This window comes from Ornithorhynchus anatinus, unplaced genomic scaffold (assembly GCF_004115215.2).
Source record: "Ornithorhynchus anatinus isolate Pmale09 unplaced genomic scaffold, mOrnAna1.pri.v4 scaffold_344_arrow_ctg1, whole genome shotgun sequence".
Lineage (NCBI taxonomy): Eukaryota > Metazoa > Chordata > Mammalia > Monotremata > Ornithorhynchidae > Ornithorhynchus > Ornithorhynchus anatinus.
In genome coordinates this window covers 104,118-119,425 of record NW_024396779.1, presented here as the reverse complement: position 1 = coordinate 119,425, position 15,308 = coordinate 104,118, and the positions used below count along the sequence as shown (strand labels likewise).

Sequence of the window (15,308 nt, the reverse complement as noted above, 5' to 3'; positions counted from 1 at the left end):
CCCTTTGACGGGCTTACAGTCTAACCAACTAATCGCTTATCATCCATAGAGCACTGTACTCAGCACTTGGGAGAGTCCTATACAACAGAGTTGGCAGACACATTCCCTGCCCACAGCGAACTTACAGGGTAGAGGGGAGACAGACATGAATGTAAATAAAGAATTTATAATACATAGTTCATAAGTATGCACATAAGTGATGTGGGGAACTTCACTGGAGAAGTAACTGTTGCATTAGGTCCCTCAACCAATCAGTAATCAATGGTATTTATTGAGTGCTTACTATGTTCACAGCACTGGACTAAGCGGTTGGCAGAGTATAAGACAAACGACGGAATTAGCGGACACATTGCCTGCCCATAACTGGCTTACAGTCCCTCCCATCTTACATCCTTTCCCCTTCTCTCCCATCTACCTGGGGCTCTGCTGCTGCCATAAACTTGGTTGATGCAGAAAGCGGGGTTCTGTCTTTCCTCAAAATATCTGCCCCAGAAAGGCTTCCTGTTGCCCTTGATAATCAGGAGCAGATTGACGGCCGAGAAGATGAACGACAAAACCGTGTGGATATTCAGTATGAGGGGAGTCTCGGCCTGGGTGTTCACTAACACGTTCAAGGTGACCAAACTGTTTCTGTACAGGAGATCATAGAGAGTGACCAGGAAAAGGACACATTTGGCTTCTCGAAACTCAGGCATCGGTCTGGGTGGGTGTCGATGTCTGTGCAGGTCCTGGACTAACTTGTGGTACCTACGCAGTAGAGTCATCATGTCATTGCTAGCTCCGCTCATGAGCCCTATAAAGAGCAGATCGTGGAGGGTGAAAATGATGGAATTCTCTAGGGTGAGGCCCACACTGACTGACTGATGAACCATATTTTAAATGAACTATACTCCGAACCCTGATCTGGTTCTGAGAGCCGTTCACGTTCTGAGGGGGTGGTAACATCAGGGAGCAACATGAGGATCCAGAAGAGAAGGCATGAGAGGCCGACTGATTTGAGGGCTCTGTCTTGGAGCGAGGCTGAGGGTGACAGCCTCGAACACGCTCAGGAGGCATGTAGTGCAGATGAAAAGTGGTAGCAATAAAGGAGGATTTTGCAGCCAATGGTGTCCAGGAAATTTTCCATCTTCTGTGCTTCCATGGTCTCTGGGATTCCCTTGCTGAGAAGCACCATGGTGTTGGCCAGGCCCAGGTGAGAGAAGATATAGTCAGTGGGCCTCAGGCTGGAGCGGATGGAAAATATCAGGACGAAATTCCCAGAGGCCCCTAGGACTACCTGCACTGTAAGCAGGATGGCTTAACAAATACCATAAAAACAAAATAAAGAAAAAACAGCTATGAAAAATATCAATCAATCAATTGTATTTATTGAGTGCTTATTGTGTTCAGAGCATTGTACGATGTGCTTGGGGAATTATACTGTTATACTGTACTCTCCCAAGTGCTTTGTACAGAGCTCTACACTCAGTAAGTGCTCAGTGAATACCATCGATTGACTGATTGCAGAGAACAATATAAAAGAGATGGTCAACATGTTTCCTGCCCAAAAGTTCAGGATGACTGTGAATTTTAACTGGAATATTTCAGGGCAGCCCTTAATCAATCAATAGATCAGTGGTATTTGTTGAGGGCTTGCTATGTGCAGAGCACTGTACTAAGTGCTTGGGAGAGTACCACAGAATTATCAGACAGATTCCCTTCCCGTCAGTCGATCAGTGGTATTTATTGAGTGCTCCCTGAACACTTGAGAAAGTACAGTGCAGCCGAATTGGTAGACATGATCCCTGCACTCACAAGGAGTTTGCAATTTAATAATAATGGTATCTTTTTAGGGTATTTGTTATTATGTGTCAAACAGTGCTCTAAGCACTGCAGTAGGTACCGCTTAATTAGGTTGGACACAATCCCCGTCCCTCATGGGGCTCACAGTCCAAGTAGGAGGGAGAACAGGTATTTAATCCCCACTTTACAGTTGAAGAACTGAGGCACAGAGAAGTTATATGACTTGCCCAAGGTCACACAGCATGCAGTCGGTAGAGCTGGCATTAGAACCCAGATCCTCTGACTCCCAGACCCATCCACTTTCCACTAGGCTATGCTGCTTCTCTTCTTGTTAAATCCATACAATACATGAAGCACTGTGCTGAGCTAGATACAATACAATCAGATCAGACAGGGTCCCTGCCCTCAAGTGGCTCAGTCCCTTTCTCCTCTCAGACATTCCTATGGCCCCAGGGAACTGAGGATCTGTCTCATCATAACCCTCTACTCTCTGGGCTTGTGTTCATGAGATTTTGTAGATTTTGATGCCATGGGTTCTACTCCTCCCTCCTCCCTCCCTCCTCACCTCCGCCAAACTGATTCTCTTTCCCTCTTCAAAACCCTACTTAAAACTCACCTCCTCCAAGAGGCGTTCCCAGACTGAGCTCCTCTTCTCCCTCTACTCCCTCTGCCATCCCCCCTTTACCTCTCCGCAGCTAAACCCTCATTTTCCCCTTTTCCCTCTGCTCCTCCACCTCTCCCTTCCCATCCCCACAGCACTGTACTCATCTGCTCAACTGTATATATTTTCGTTACCCTATTTATTTTGTTAATGAATTGTACATCGCCTTGATTCTATTTAGTTGCCATTGTTTTTACGAGATGTTCTTCCCCTTGACTCTGTTTATTGCCATTGTTCTTGTCTGTCCGTCTCCCCCGATTAGACTGTAAGCCCGTCAAACGGCAGGGACTGTCTCTATCTGTTGCCGACTTGTTTATCCCAAGCGCTTAGTACAGTGCTCTGCACATAGTAAGCGCTCAATAAATACTATTGAATGAATGAATACTCCTGCCTCTGTCACTTGTCTCCTGTGTGACCTTGGGTAAATCACTTACCTTCTCTGCCTCAATTACCTCATCTGTAAAATTGGGATTAAATCATCTTTTGATTTAGGCTATGATCCTTATGTGGGACAAGGGCTGTATCTATCTTGTATCTACCTCAGTGCTTGACACACAGTAAACACTTAACAAATGTCGTAAAAAAGAAAAAAAAATGAGTTTACTATCTCATTGGGGAGACAGACAAAATAATTACAAACGAGGGAAGTATTGGAGTTAGTGGATGGGAAATACTAGGGAAGGGTGTGGGAGTGGGAGGATGTAAATTCAATCAATCAGTGATATTTATTGAGCTCTTACTATGTGCTGAACACTGTACCAAGCACTTGGGTGTTACTGAAAATGGAGTGAGGCGACTGTCAGGTATGAAGCCTCTGAGCCCAGCTCTCTTCTGGATCCACAGTGGCCCCTTCCCGCCCCAGCTAATGGAGCCCTAGGGCTGCAGAATGCAGCTTCATGGCAGTCAGAACCAGCACTCTCTCTGCCTCACAGCAATTGCATTTCCACTTCGTGAAAGACCAGGCACCCAGAGGCAACCTTTTTTTTTGGTATTTGTTAAGCACTTACTATATGCCAGGAACTGTGCTAAACCCTGGGGTAGATACAGGTTGGACACAGGTTGCACACAGTTCATGCCCCTTATGAGCTCACAGTCTTAATCCCCCTTTTACAGATGAGGAAACTGAAGACAAAGAAGTGAAGTGACATGCCCAAAGTCACACAGCACACAAGTGGAGGGGCTGGGATTAGAACTAAGGTCCTTTTGATTCCCAGGCCTGGGTTCTATACATTAGGCCAATCTGCTGATAACAGTAATAATAATAATAATAATGATGGCATTTGTTAAGTGCTTACTATGTGTGAAGCACTGTTCTAAGCACTGGGGGGGAATACAAGGTGATCAGGTAGTCCCACATGGAGCTCACAGTCTTCATCCCCATTTTACAGATGAGCTAACTGAGGCTCAGAGAAGTTAAGTGACTTGCCCAAAGTCACACAGCTAATAAGTGGCGGAGCTGGGATTAGAACCCATGACCTCTGACTCCCAAGCACATGCTCTTTCCACTGATCCACGCTGCTTCTCCAAAGAGAATCCATCCCCTCCCCCCACCAAGAACCTTTGGACATTCCTACCCCAAATCCACCACCGCTTAACATCCAAAAGGCTCCAACGTATTTCTCCATTAGATTCTCCAGATCCAATTGTCAGTTAAACCCTAATTGATATTGATCTCGGCCCCCCTACTCATATCGCCCACTGAATCCTCTTAAACTCTACAGCCAGCAAGAGGTGGTTCTGTTCTACTCACCTGACATCATCTCGCCTTCTTGTTGGGCAAGGATTTCGGAGGCAGCCTCTGATTGCTGGAGCAGGGTTGGGTCAGTACTTATTAGCCTGCTCTCCCTTGCGGGTGATTAACAGGCTCAGAGATGAGAGTATCACTGAATATTAATCTGTTCTGACTGCTCCTGGTGGGTAATCTCTCTGGGAAAGTCCAGATTCTCCTCCCTGCTGAGGCTCAGCCTGGGACAAGAAAATACCATGAGTTTCCAAAGAACTATCAGGGGCCGATTGACAGTTTCGCCCCCATGTGTTGCTTCTGGAGAGACAGAAGGGGCTTCCATGACGTTGCTCTTTTTTTATGGTATTTCATAAGTGCTTATTATATGCCATGCACTGTAGTAAGTGTTGGAGTTCATACAAGCAAGGAAACCAAGGCACATAGAAGTTAAGTGATCTGCCCAAGGTCACAGTAGACAAGTGGGAGAGCTGAGCCTAGAACCCATGACCTCTGACTCCCAGGCCCGTTCTCTATCCACTAGCCCATGCTGCTTCTAAACTACACAAACATCCTTCCTCTTTATTCCCCCTTGCTGGTAGATGGTAATTGTAAAGCTCAGGGGCTGGAAGATTCGTTAAGAAGCATACTAGCTGGGCACGCCACACTCACTTGTCCAGAAATGTGAGGCTCCATGCTAAAATGGAAGGCAGTATTCCTCAAAATAAGCTTGGGTGATGGGTAACCAACCACATCCAACGTACAGCAATCAAACTGGACTTGGAACAGGAGAGAAGCACACTCTGCTCAGGGATTCAACCGTTTCAGCATAAGGGCTATATATTCTCTAAATTACACTCTTTGGGGACTCCAGCTGCTGAATAGTAATTAAGCAGTGAGGAAATCAGAACTTTGCGTTCTTTACCCATCAATTTCTCCCATATTCATCCAAGAGCCTGTGTTTGTTCTTAGCAGTACTTGGTCTACTGGGGAGAGTTTAGATAATTAGCCCAAACTGTTAAAGCCACTCAAAGTCTGGTTTGGAAGACAAAGATCATCATGGATAAATTCTCTACTTTAATTACTCTATTCTTTTTTTTTCCTCCCCCTCAGGGGACTGTGTAGTTCACTGTTTCCTGGAGAAAATAAAAAGAATTCTCCCCAAGAGGTAGTCATTCAGACATTGGCTCTAAATTCAACATTTCCAAGGAGCCAAATTTTCACGTCATAATTCAGAGGGTTTTGTATTCCTTACTTTCTTGAGAAAAATGCCTTGTTTTTTATTCTAGCATTTTAAGTACTTCCATTGTCTGAACTCTGCTTAGAATCTATTAATTTTCTTTCAGCTCCTCACCTCCTACATATCAATCGTATTTATTGAGTGGTTATAGTGTGTAGAGCTCTGTACGCAGTGTTTAGGAGAGTACATAAAACAGTTCATTCATTCGCTTAGTCATATATATGGAATATTACTGTGTTCAGAGCACTGTACTAAGTACTTGAGAGAATGCAATATAATAAACAGACACATTCCCTTCCCACAAGAAGCTTACAGTCTAGAGGAGAAGACAGACATTAATATAAATAAATAGATTGCAGTTAGGTACGTAAGTGCTGTGGGGATGGGGGGCGGTGGGGGAGGCGAATAAAGGGAGCAAGTCAGGGCAACACAGAAGGGAGTGGAAGAAAAGAAAAGGAGGACTTAGTGAGGGAAGATCTGTGGTTTAGTGGAAAGAGCACAGGCTTGGGAGTCAGAGGTCACTGCTTCTTATCCTGCCTCCACCACTTGTCAGCTGTGTGACTTTGGGCAAGTCACTTAAATTATCTGTGTCTCAGTTACCTCATCTGGATGATTGGGAATTAAGACTGTGAGCCCGATGTGGGACAACCTGATAACCTTGTATCTATCCCAGTGCTTAGAACAGTGCTTGACACATAGTAAGCACTTAACAAATATCATTATTATTATTATTATCATTAGGAGATGTACCTTCAATAGGGCTTTGAAGGTGAGGAGAGCAATTGTCTGTTGGATTCGAGGAGGGAGGGTGTCAGGTAAGTGGCAGAGCTGGGATTAGAACCAAGGTCTTCTGAGACCTAGCTCTATTCTCTTTTCACTAAGACAAGTTGCTTCAGAGGTCCTTGATCCAAGTACCTAGACAATGCTGAAGGGATAGAGAGATGGGGAAAGGAGAACTTAACTGGAAAAGGCCTCTTGGAGGAGCTGTGACCTTAAAAATGCTTTGAAGGTGGGGAGAGTGGTGGTCTGACATGTATGGAGGGGGAGGGAGTTCCAGGCTAGGGGGAGAAATGGGAGAGGAGCCAATGGTAAGATAGACGAGATCAGGGCCCAGTGACTAAACTGGCACTAGAGGAGATCAGTGAAGTGAGGTAGGGTGGAATGAGCTGATTGAGTGCTTTAAAGCTGATGGTAAGGAATTTTTGTTTGATGCAAAATTTGTTTGACGGATAAAACCTCGATATATGCATATGTTTGATTCAATAGTGTATTTATCTATTTGTTTTACTCATTCTATTTGTAAGAGAAGCAGAGTTGTCTAGTGGAAAGAGCATGAGCCAGGGAGTCTAAAGACCTAGGTTCTCATCTTGATTCTGCCACTTGTCTGCTGTGTGACCATGGGCAAGTCACTAAACTTCTCTGGACCTCAGTTACCCAATCTGTAAAGTAGGGATTAAGAATATGGACCCCATGTAGGTCATAGACTACGCCTAATCCGATTATCTTGTATCTACTCCATGCTTAGTACAGTTTCTGGCATATAATAATTGCTTAACAAATATCATGATAAAACAAAACCAAAAAAACCCTATTTTTATGCCTGTCTCCCCAGTGAGAGTGTAAGCTCCTTTTGGGCAGGGAAATGTGTTATTAATTTCCTTTGTAAATCCCGAGAGCTTGGTACTGTACATTTAATCAGTGGACGCTCAATAAATTCTCTTTCAACTACGAAAGCATGAATACTCCTCTGGCATTCTTTTTTTCTGGACTGGTTCGTTAAAATACCTCTTATAGGCATCGTGTGAAATTGCACAATTTTTTGGATCCAGAAAGTCACGTGTCAGGAGCCCTGACTGAGATCCTTTCAGGCATTAAAGACAAGTCCTAAGCGAAAACTGTCCTCATTGTCATTTTCATGTCACAAGCCCCCACTGAGATCTTTGTCCTGCCTGGCCTCCCCAAGACTGCCAAAGAGTCACCTCCCAGACTCCTGCTCCCCTGGGGTGAGATCCATAGATTCCATAGATTCCCCCAGACTGCTAATTCCCTGGAGTGAGATCCATAGATTTACCTTCCCCAGATTGCTGATTCTCTGGAGAGTGATCTGTAGCTTCACCTCCTCCGGATTTCTGATTCCCTGGAGTGAGATCCATAGATTCACCTCACCCACTGGGAAGCCTTAATTAACCAGAAGCTCTTACTGGGTCAGTCACTACCCAGCAAGCTCAAAGTGGAACCAAACCACCACCACTGTATACAGCTGAAAACTTTATTCCATGCTTAGTCTGATTTTTAAAAATAGGTAGATGTGCACACACACATTCATACCCAAAAATTATAGCTACCCAACTAATTGATTTCCCCAAGCCCATGTAGATTATCCCACATCAGAGGAATTCAAGGAGTCTGGCTTCCTGCAGCACAACTCCTGGTTCAGGTCTTAGGTGTTTTTTGGTCAAGGCCAAAATAGGTATTTCAGTGCATTTCTTAGATGACTTTGCCACTGTCTGGAGGACCAGTTCTTTCCACCAGTTGTTTCAGGGGGTTTGCAGCAGGAGTCCTGATTCACTGCTCCTATTGCCTGCTGTCTCAAGCCTGTTTCTAGAAAAAAAGCCAAAGGGGACCTCTACCCCTCTCAGCCACGCCTACCCTTACCTGGATAAAACAGCTTCTCCAGCTTTCTTCCTTCTGCCCGACAGCAGGGTAATTTAGTTCCCCTTCAAACTCTTCTGCAAAACAATTCTGTTTCTTCTCAGCCACTCAAGTCTTCCTCAAACTTCTCAGCAAGATAATTCAGTTTCTCCTCCAATCCCTCATTTGATCTCATTGCTCTCGGGGGCAAAGAACAGTCTCTGAGGAAATAGATTCAGTGTTACAAGATAGAGTCACTCTTGCTCACCGCATTACTTGCCTAAAGTCAGGAGTCAAGAGTGGAGAAGGATAAATGATCTCAATGTGATTGAAAATGATTTAACCCTGAGGTTCTTCCTCACATCTCAACTAGATCCTTTCTGCTGCAACCAAGCAGTGTGGCCTAGTGGATAAAGCACAGACCTGGGAGCCAGAAGGACCTGGGTTCTAATTCCAGATGCATGACCTTGGGCAAGTCGTTTCACTTCTCTGTGCCTCAGTTACCTCATCTGTAAAATGGAGATTAACACTGTGAGCCTCAAGTGGGTCATGGACTATGTCCAACATTAGCTTGTATCTACCCCAAGGCTTAGTACAATGCTTGCCACATGGTGTAAGTGCTTAATGGACATGATTTTAAAAAATGAAGTCTCAATAAAATAAAATAAAATAAAAACAAATGAAAAATCTATCTGCACGTGTCTTTTCCTCCATGAACTAGGAGAAGCTTCGATGGAAACCCTCATCATTCCAGAACTTTCCCAAGGGTTTTGAGAACCTCTCAGTTTCAGAGGCTGTAGTTCAGAGGGTTGCTCATGGGAGTGAATAAGGTGTAGAATACAGACACTACCTGGTCCTGAGAGGAAGTGTGGTAGGATTTTGGAAGAAGGTACTTGAATGTAGTGGCTCCATAGATGAGACAGACCACTACTATGTGCGAGAAGCAGGTGGTCAGGACTTTTCATGACTCCCGGCTTGACCCCTTCTCCAGGATGATTTGGAGTCTCTCCCTGTAAGAGGCCATGATGACAGAGATTGGGGGAGGGGGGACAGAATGCCAGTAAGAAAGAGACCGTTTTCCTAGATGGCGGTGTCATGACAGAACAGTTCTAGGAGGGTGGAAATCTCACAGAAGAAGGGATGGATTTCCCAGGATGTACAGAAGGAGATATTTAGAGTGTAGACACAGTGAATTGGAGCATTCAGCAGGGATCCCAGCAAGGACGTGGCCACCATCAACCCACAGACCTTAGGACACATGAGGACTGGGTATTGTTGAGGGTGACAGATGGCAACGTAATGGTGGCCATCAGTGTCATGAAGAGAAAGAGATGGATCCCACAATCAGCGAAGGAGATGGAGCTGTCTCCTGACAAGAAGTTGGCCGCTATCTTAGGAATGAAGATGGTAATGTACAGCAGGTCTATGAGGAAGAGCTAAACTAGAACTACATGTGGGTTTGAAGTCTGGGGTCCAGCCAGATGAGAAAGGGCATAGTGGTATTGGCCAGAAGTGCCACCAGGCTCACCAGCATGATGAGTATGAAAAGAAGTCCGGGAATGGGTGTGTGGTGGAAGAGACTGTAAAGATGAAGTTGTTTCCTGACTTCTGGTTACCCTCTCTGCCAATTGCTTTTCTATGTCTTCTCCTTGGGCTTGTGAATGGGTTTCCACAACTTTTATCCTTGAAAAGCACAATCTCTTGCTAGCTTCATTCGGGTAGACTATGTCTGCTTTGCCTCAGAAGCTCCACCCATCCACCCTTCCAACCTTAGGCTCCTAGGCCCCAACACCAAAGTTCTCCCTTTACTGAACGGTCCTTTTCATCCAGGACATCTCAGCTCCTACACTGTGCTCTTGCTAGATGATAGCAAGTATAATATTTGTGAAGTGCTTCTATGTGCTAACCACTGAGTAACATTCAAAATAATCAGATCAGCCACAGTCCCTGGCCCACGTGGGGCTCACAATCAGAGCAGGAGAGGAAAACAGGTATTCAATCCTAATTTCCCGATGCAAAACTGAGAGAGAGAAAATAATAACAATAATAATGATAGTGGCATTTGTTAAGGGCTTACTAAGGGCCAAAGACTGTAATAAGCACTGGGGAATATACAAGGTAATCAAGTCCCACATGGGGCTCACAGTCTAAGTAGGTGGGGGAACAGTTACTGAATCCCCTTTTTGCAGAAGAGGGAACTGAGGTAGAGAAAAGTGAAGTAAAGACAGAAAGGGATTGGACTCATAGAGATTTTGATTTTGGAGCACCTGTGACCATGCCTGGCACTTGCAAAGGGAGTGTCTCTCTCATACACAAACACACACAGACACACACGCACGAGTCATGCGGTCTGAGCTCATGCAGATTCTGTGGGAGTGGGACCTGGGTGGCATTTTGGATCAGCCAGACAAGACAGTGAGGCTGCCACATCATCTTGGATGGTGAATTAGCAGCAAACCATCATGGGGAGAAGTCAGGGCTCAAACTGTCAAATTGTTGAGACAACGGGGAGAGGGAAATGGGCCTTTCCAGAGATGTCTCAGTTGGAGGGTCAGAACAAATGGAAGCTCCGTCATTCACTAACACACACAGACACACACACACAAATACCCATGACTAAATTAAACACCTTCTGGGGGAGGGGAAGAGATGAGAAAAGGGGTTTATAAGGGATGACCTCAGCCTTAGACTCGAACTGCAATGTGAGTGAAGGAGATGGGTGAGTAAGGACAGAGTCACGTCTCAGAGCACGGGGCTTTAGGGGGGCAGTGTTTCTCTGGCAGTTTTAACTAGGATTCTGGGATGTTGGCCATGTCTGGTCAGCCCTCGAAACGTGCCTAGTGGAAAGAGCAAGGAGTTGGGAGTCAGAGGACCTGGCTTTTAATGCCAGCTCCGCCACGTGACTGCTATATAATCCTGGGGAGGTCACTTAATGTCTCTGTCCTTCAGTTTCCTGAGGCACACAGCGATGGAAATAAGTATGCCCTGTCCAACCCAGCCAAAGTCAGCTCCCCTCCAGCCTCTCTCCTCCTCCTCCTTCCTTTCAATATCTGGCTTTTTTTTTTTTGGTTGTTTTATAATGTGTACTGTGTGTTCTAAACGCTTTGGTAGATGCAAGATATTCAGGTTGGGTACAGTCCCTGTCCCATTGACAATGATAGACCACTGGTCTGAGCTAGAATGGAATTTCTGATGTCCTCATGTACCTTGGTCTCAGATAGTAGACAGAGCACTGGGGAGGGGGTCAGAAGATCTGGGTTCTAATCCTGACTCTGCCAATTGTCTGCTGTGTGGGGGTCCTTAGGTAAGTCGCTTCACTTCTCTGCCTAGGAAGCAGCAAGATATAGTGTCAAGAGCACGGGCTTGGGAGTCAGCGGAGGTGCGTTCTAATCCCGGCTCCCCCACTTGTCTACTGTGTGACCTTAGGTAAGTCACTTAACTTTTCTGTGCCTCATTTACCTCTTCTGTAAAATGTGGATTACGACTGTGAGCCTCATGTGGAACAAGGACTGTGTCCAATCTGATTACCCTGTATCTACCCCAGTGCTTAGAACAGTGCTTGGCACATAGTAAGTGCTTAAGAAATACAATCATTATTATTATTATTGTTGTTACCTGTAAAATAGCAATTCAAAACCTGTCCTCCCTTCTACTTAGACTGTGAGCCCCATGTGAGACAGGGACTCTGTCTGACCTGATCATCTCATATGTGCCCCAGTGTTTAGTACAGTACTTCGCACATGGTAAGCACTTAACAAATACCACAATTATCACTATGGAAGCATTTGGTTCTACAGATTCTCTCATTAACCCAGTGAGGCAGGGAGGTTGAAACCCAAGTCACTTCCTCACTCAGTCCTACCCCTCACCCCTCATTCCAATCTGACCCAACTCCAGGTATCCTTACCTCTCCCTGCTGAGTCTTCCAGGAATGACAGACATTCACATTGGACTTCCCCAAGATTCTAAGATGCAATTCTAAGATGAAAAGAATATTGTCTTTTTCTATGGTATTTGTTAAGCACTTACTCTGTGGTAGGAACTGTACTGAACTCTGTTGTAGATATAAACTCATCAGTTTGACCACAATCCCTGTCCGACATGGGGCTCACAATCTTAATCCCCATTTTACAGAGAGATACAGAGAAAGTAACTGACTTTCCCAAGGTCACACAGAAGACAAGTGGTGGAGCCAGGATGAGAACCCAGGTTCCCCTGACTCCCGAACCATTGTGCTCTACACTAGACCGTGCTGCTTCTCTTCCACAGAACATTTCTCAAGGCACTGTCTTCGGCTTTGACTAAAGAACTGACAATAATTTTTGGGCTGATTTGATTAGTATTCATTTTACAAGCGGCGGGGATTAGTGCATGGGCCTGGGAGTCAGAGGATCTGGGTTCTAATCTCAGATCCACCACTTCTTCACTGGGCGAGCTTGGACAAGTCACTTCCCTTTTCTATGTCTCAGATACCTGTCTGTAAAATGGGAATTAAAACTGTGACCCTATGTGGGACAGGGATTTTGTCCAACTGGCTTAGTTCGTATGTACCCCGGTGTTTAGTACAATGTCTGGAACATAGTAAGTGCTTAAAAAGTGCAATAATAATATCATATAACAATATTATACAATATGGGCACTTAGCAAATGCCATAAAAAGTGGCTTAGAGATTTGTTATTGAAAAGTAAAAACATGACTCCTGTCTCTATCCCTCAGTGTCTCTTTGTCACTTACTCTCTCTCTCTCTCTCTCCCTCTCTCTCTCTCTCCCTCTTACTTCTCCCCTCCCAGGTAGCTTTCAATTTTCTCTTCTTTCAGTTGGAAATGTCTGACAATGGATGCAATTGACCTTCCTATTGGTTTTGTGCTGCTATTACAGACTGGTGTTGTGGTCTCAGAAAATATTTTCCTCCTCAAGGTTTATACCCACAGGGTCTCTGCCAACCTGGAGCTCAGCTCCTCCGACTTGATCCTCTCCTACCTGGCCCTGTCCAGCACCACAGTACTTCTTACCAGGGGATTGCTCGAGATCTTGTCAGCATGGGGCCTGAGCAATTTCCTGAACAATGTTGGCTGTAAAATCCTCATGTACCTGTACCGAGTGGCCCAAGGTCTTGTCATCTGCACCACCTGCCTCCTGAGCATGTTCCTGGCCATCACCATCAGCCCCGGGAACCCCTGGTGGGCCCGGACTAAAGCCAGGTCACCCAGGTGCCTCATTCCCTCCTTCCTCTTGTCCTGGGTCCTCGGTCTGCTGATTGACATGAGTTCAGCAGTGTGACCTGTCAAAGCCCCCAGAATGGCAGCTTGCAAAGTCATTTGGATCTCCAATATTGGTCGATCGTCAATCCTGGTGTGGACATCACACCACTAAGAGTTGGGGTGATCTTGTCGCCAAAAGACCTCGTCTTCGAGGAGTCCTGAGCACAGCCAGTGGCTACATGGTGTTTGTCCTGTACAGGCACCACCAGCAGGTCCATCACTTCCATGGTCCCGGATGGTCCCCCAGGGTGATGGCCGAGGACTGAGTGGCCTAGAGAGTAGTTGCCCTGGTCACCCTCTACGTCCTCCTCTAAGGGCAACATTTGATCAGGCTGAGTGTCTTACTAAACATGAGAGAGAAGTCCTCTCTGCTAGTGAATATCAACATGGCACTGGCATTCACCTTCTCAGTCATCAGTCACTTCCTTGACTGTTCCAAGTGATTGGAGAATGAAGACCTTCTAGAAAAGGGAATCTCCTGGTTCTGACAGAAATTACTCCTATGGTAAATAGATCAGTGGTATTTGATGAGCGCTTACTGTCTGCAGAGCACTGTATTAAGCACATGGGAGAGTACAGTTCGAGTCGATCACCAACAACCAGTGGTATTTGTCGAGCGCTTACTGTATGCAGAGCATTGTACTGAGTGCTTGAGTGAGTACAATGCACCAGAGTTGATAGATACATTCCCTGCCCATAATGAGCTTACAGTGTAAAGGGGAGATCCTAGGAATAAGTCCCGCCCTTCCAGAGAGTTTTCTTTGGATAAGATGTTCTGGTTTGACTGGGACTGTACTGATGTTGTGGGTTGTGTTCTGCAACCTGACAAGCCGTAGATAGGACCATTTGAGGATGTCTTGTCTTGTCTTATGCCGTTGAGTCATTTCTGACCAGTAGCGGCAGCACCGACATATCTCTTCCAGAATGCCCTGCTCTCCATCTGCAATCTTTCTGGCAGTGTATCCATTTCCAAGTGCATAGTACAGATCTCTGGACACAGTAAGCACTCAATAAATAAGATTGAATGAATGAATACAGTTTTCTTGGTAAAAATACAGAAGTGGTTTACCACTGCCTCCTTCCGCACAGTAAACTTGAGTCTCCGCCCTTGACTCTCTCTCATGTCACTGCTGCCCAGCACGGAGAGGTTTTGACTTGTAGCAGATGGCTTTCCACTCGCTAGCCACTGCCCAAGCTAGCAATGGAATAGTTAGGCCTCTGCTTGACTTTCCCTCTTGTAGCCGAGACTGGTAGAGTACTGGAAACTCTCCAGGTGCAACCCTGAGAGGGGATTTGAGGATAAAAGAGTATAACTTCATTGTGGGCAGGAACAGGTCTACCAAGTCTGTTGTATTGTCCTCTCCCAAGTGTTAAGTAAAGTACTCTGCACACAGTAAGTGATCAATAAATACAAATGATGGACTGGTTAATTGATTGATTGATTAATGCCTGTCTCACTTTCTAGACTGTAAGATCACTGTGGTCAGTGAATGTGACTACCAACTCTAATATACTGTATTCTCCAAGTAATTAGGAAAGTGCTCTTCACAGTTAGTGCTCAGTAAATACCATTAATTGATTGATTAATATCTGACCCCTATTCTATATTGCAAGCTCCTAGTGGACAGGGACCATGTCTACCAGTGCTGTTGTACTTAAACACTTAGTACAGTACTCTGCACACAGTAAGCACTCAATAAATATGAATGATGAACTGATTGATTGATATGTCGATTAATGCCTGTCTCCCTCTATAGACTGTAAGATCACTGTGGGCAGGGAACATGTCTTCTATATTCAGAATACCCTCCCAAATACTGAGTAAAGTGCTCTTCACACAGTACGTGCTCAATAAATGCCATCAATTGATTGATTATTGTCTGGATCCCCCTCTAGACTGTAAGCTCTATGTGGGCAGTGGACATGTCTACCAACCCTGCTGCATTGTACTCTCCCAGATGCTTAGGACAGTGCTCTACACACAGTAAACATTGAATGATTGATTGATGGAG

The 15,308-nt window shown here is 45.3% G+C and overlaps 1 non-coding gene and 2 pseudogenes across 1 annotated transcript; 1 reads left to right on the top strand and 2 right to left on the bottom strand.

The window, feature by feature from the left end:
• On the bottom strand, positions 369-1,294 carry ORNANAV1R-PS3108 (vomeronasal 1 receptor ornAnaV1R-ps3108 pseudogene; annotated as a pseudogene).
• On the top strand, positions 12,869-13,739 carry ORNANAV1R-PS3522 (vomeronasal 1 receptor ornAnaV1R-ps3522 pseudogene; annotated as a pseudogene).
• LOC114808890 lies at positions 14,450-14,587 on the bottom strand. Its single transcript, XR_003756641.1, has one exon. It is a non-coding gene; the product is annotated as a small nucleolar RNA SNORA7 (small nucleolar RNA).
• Positions 14,588-15,308: the final 721 nt, after the last annotated feature.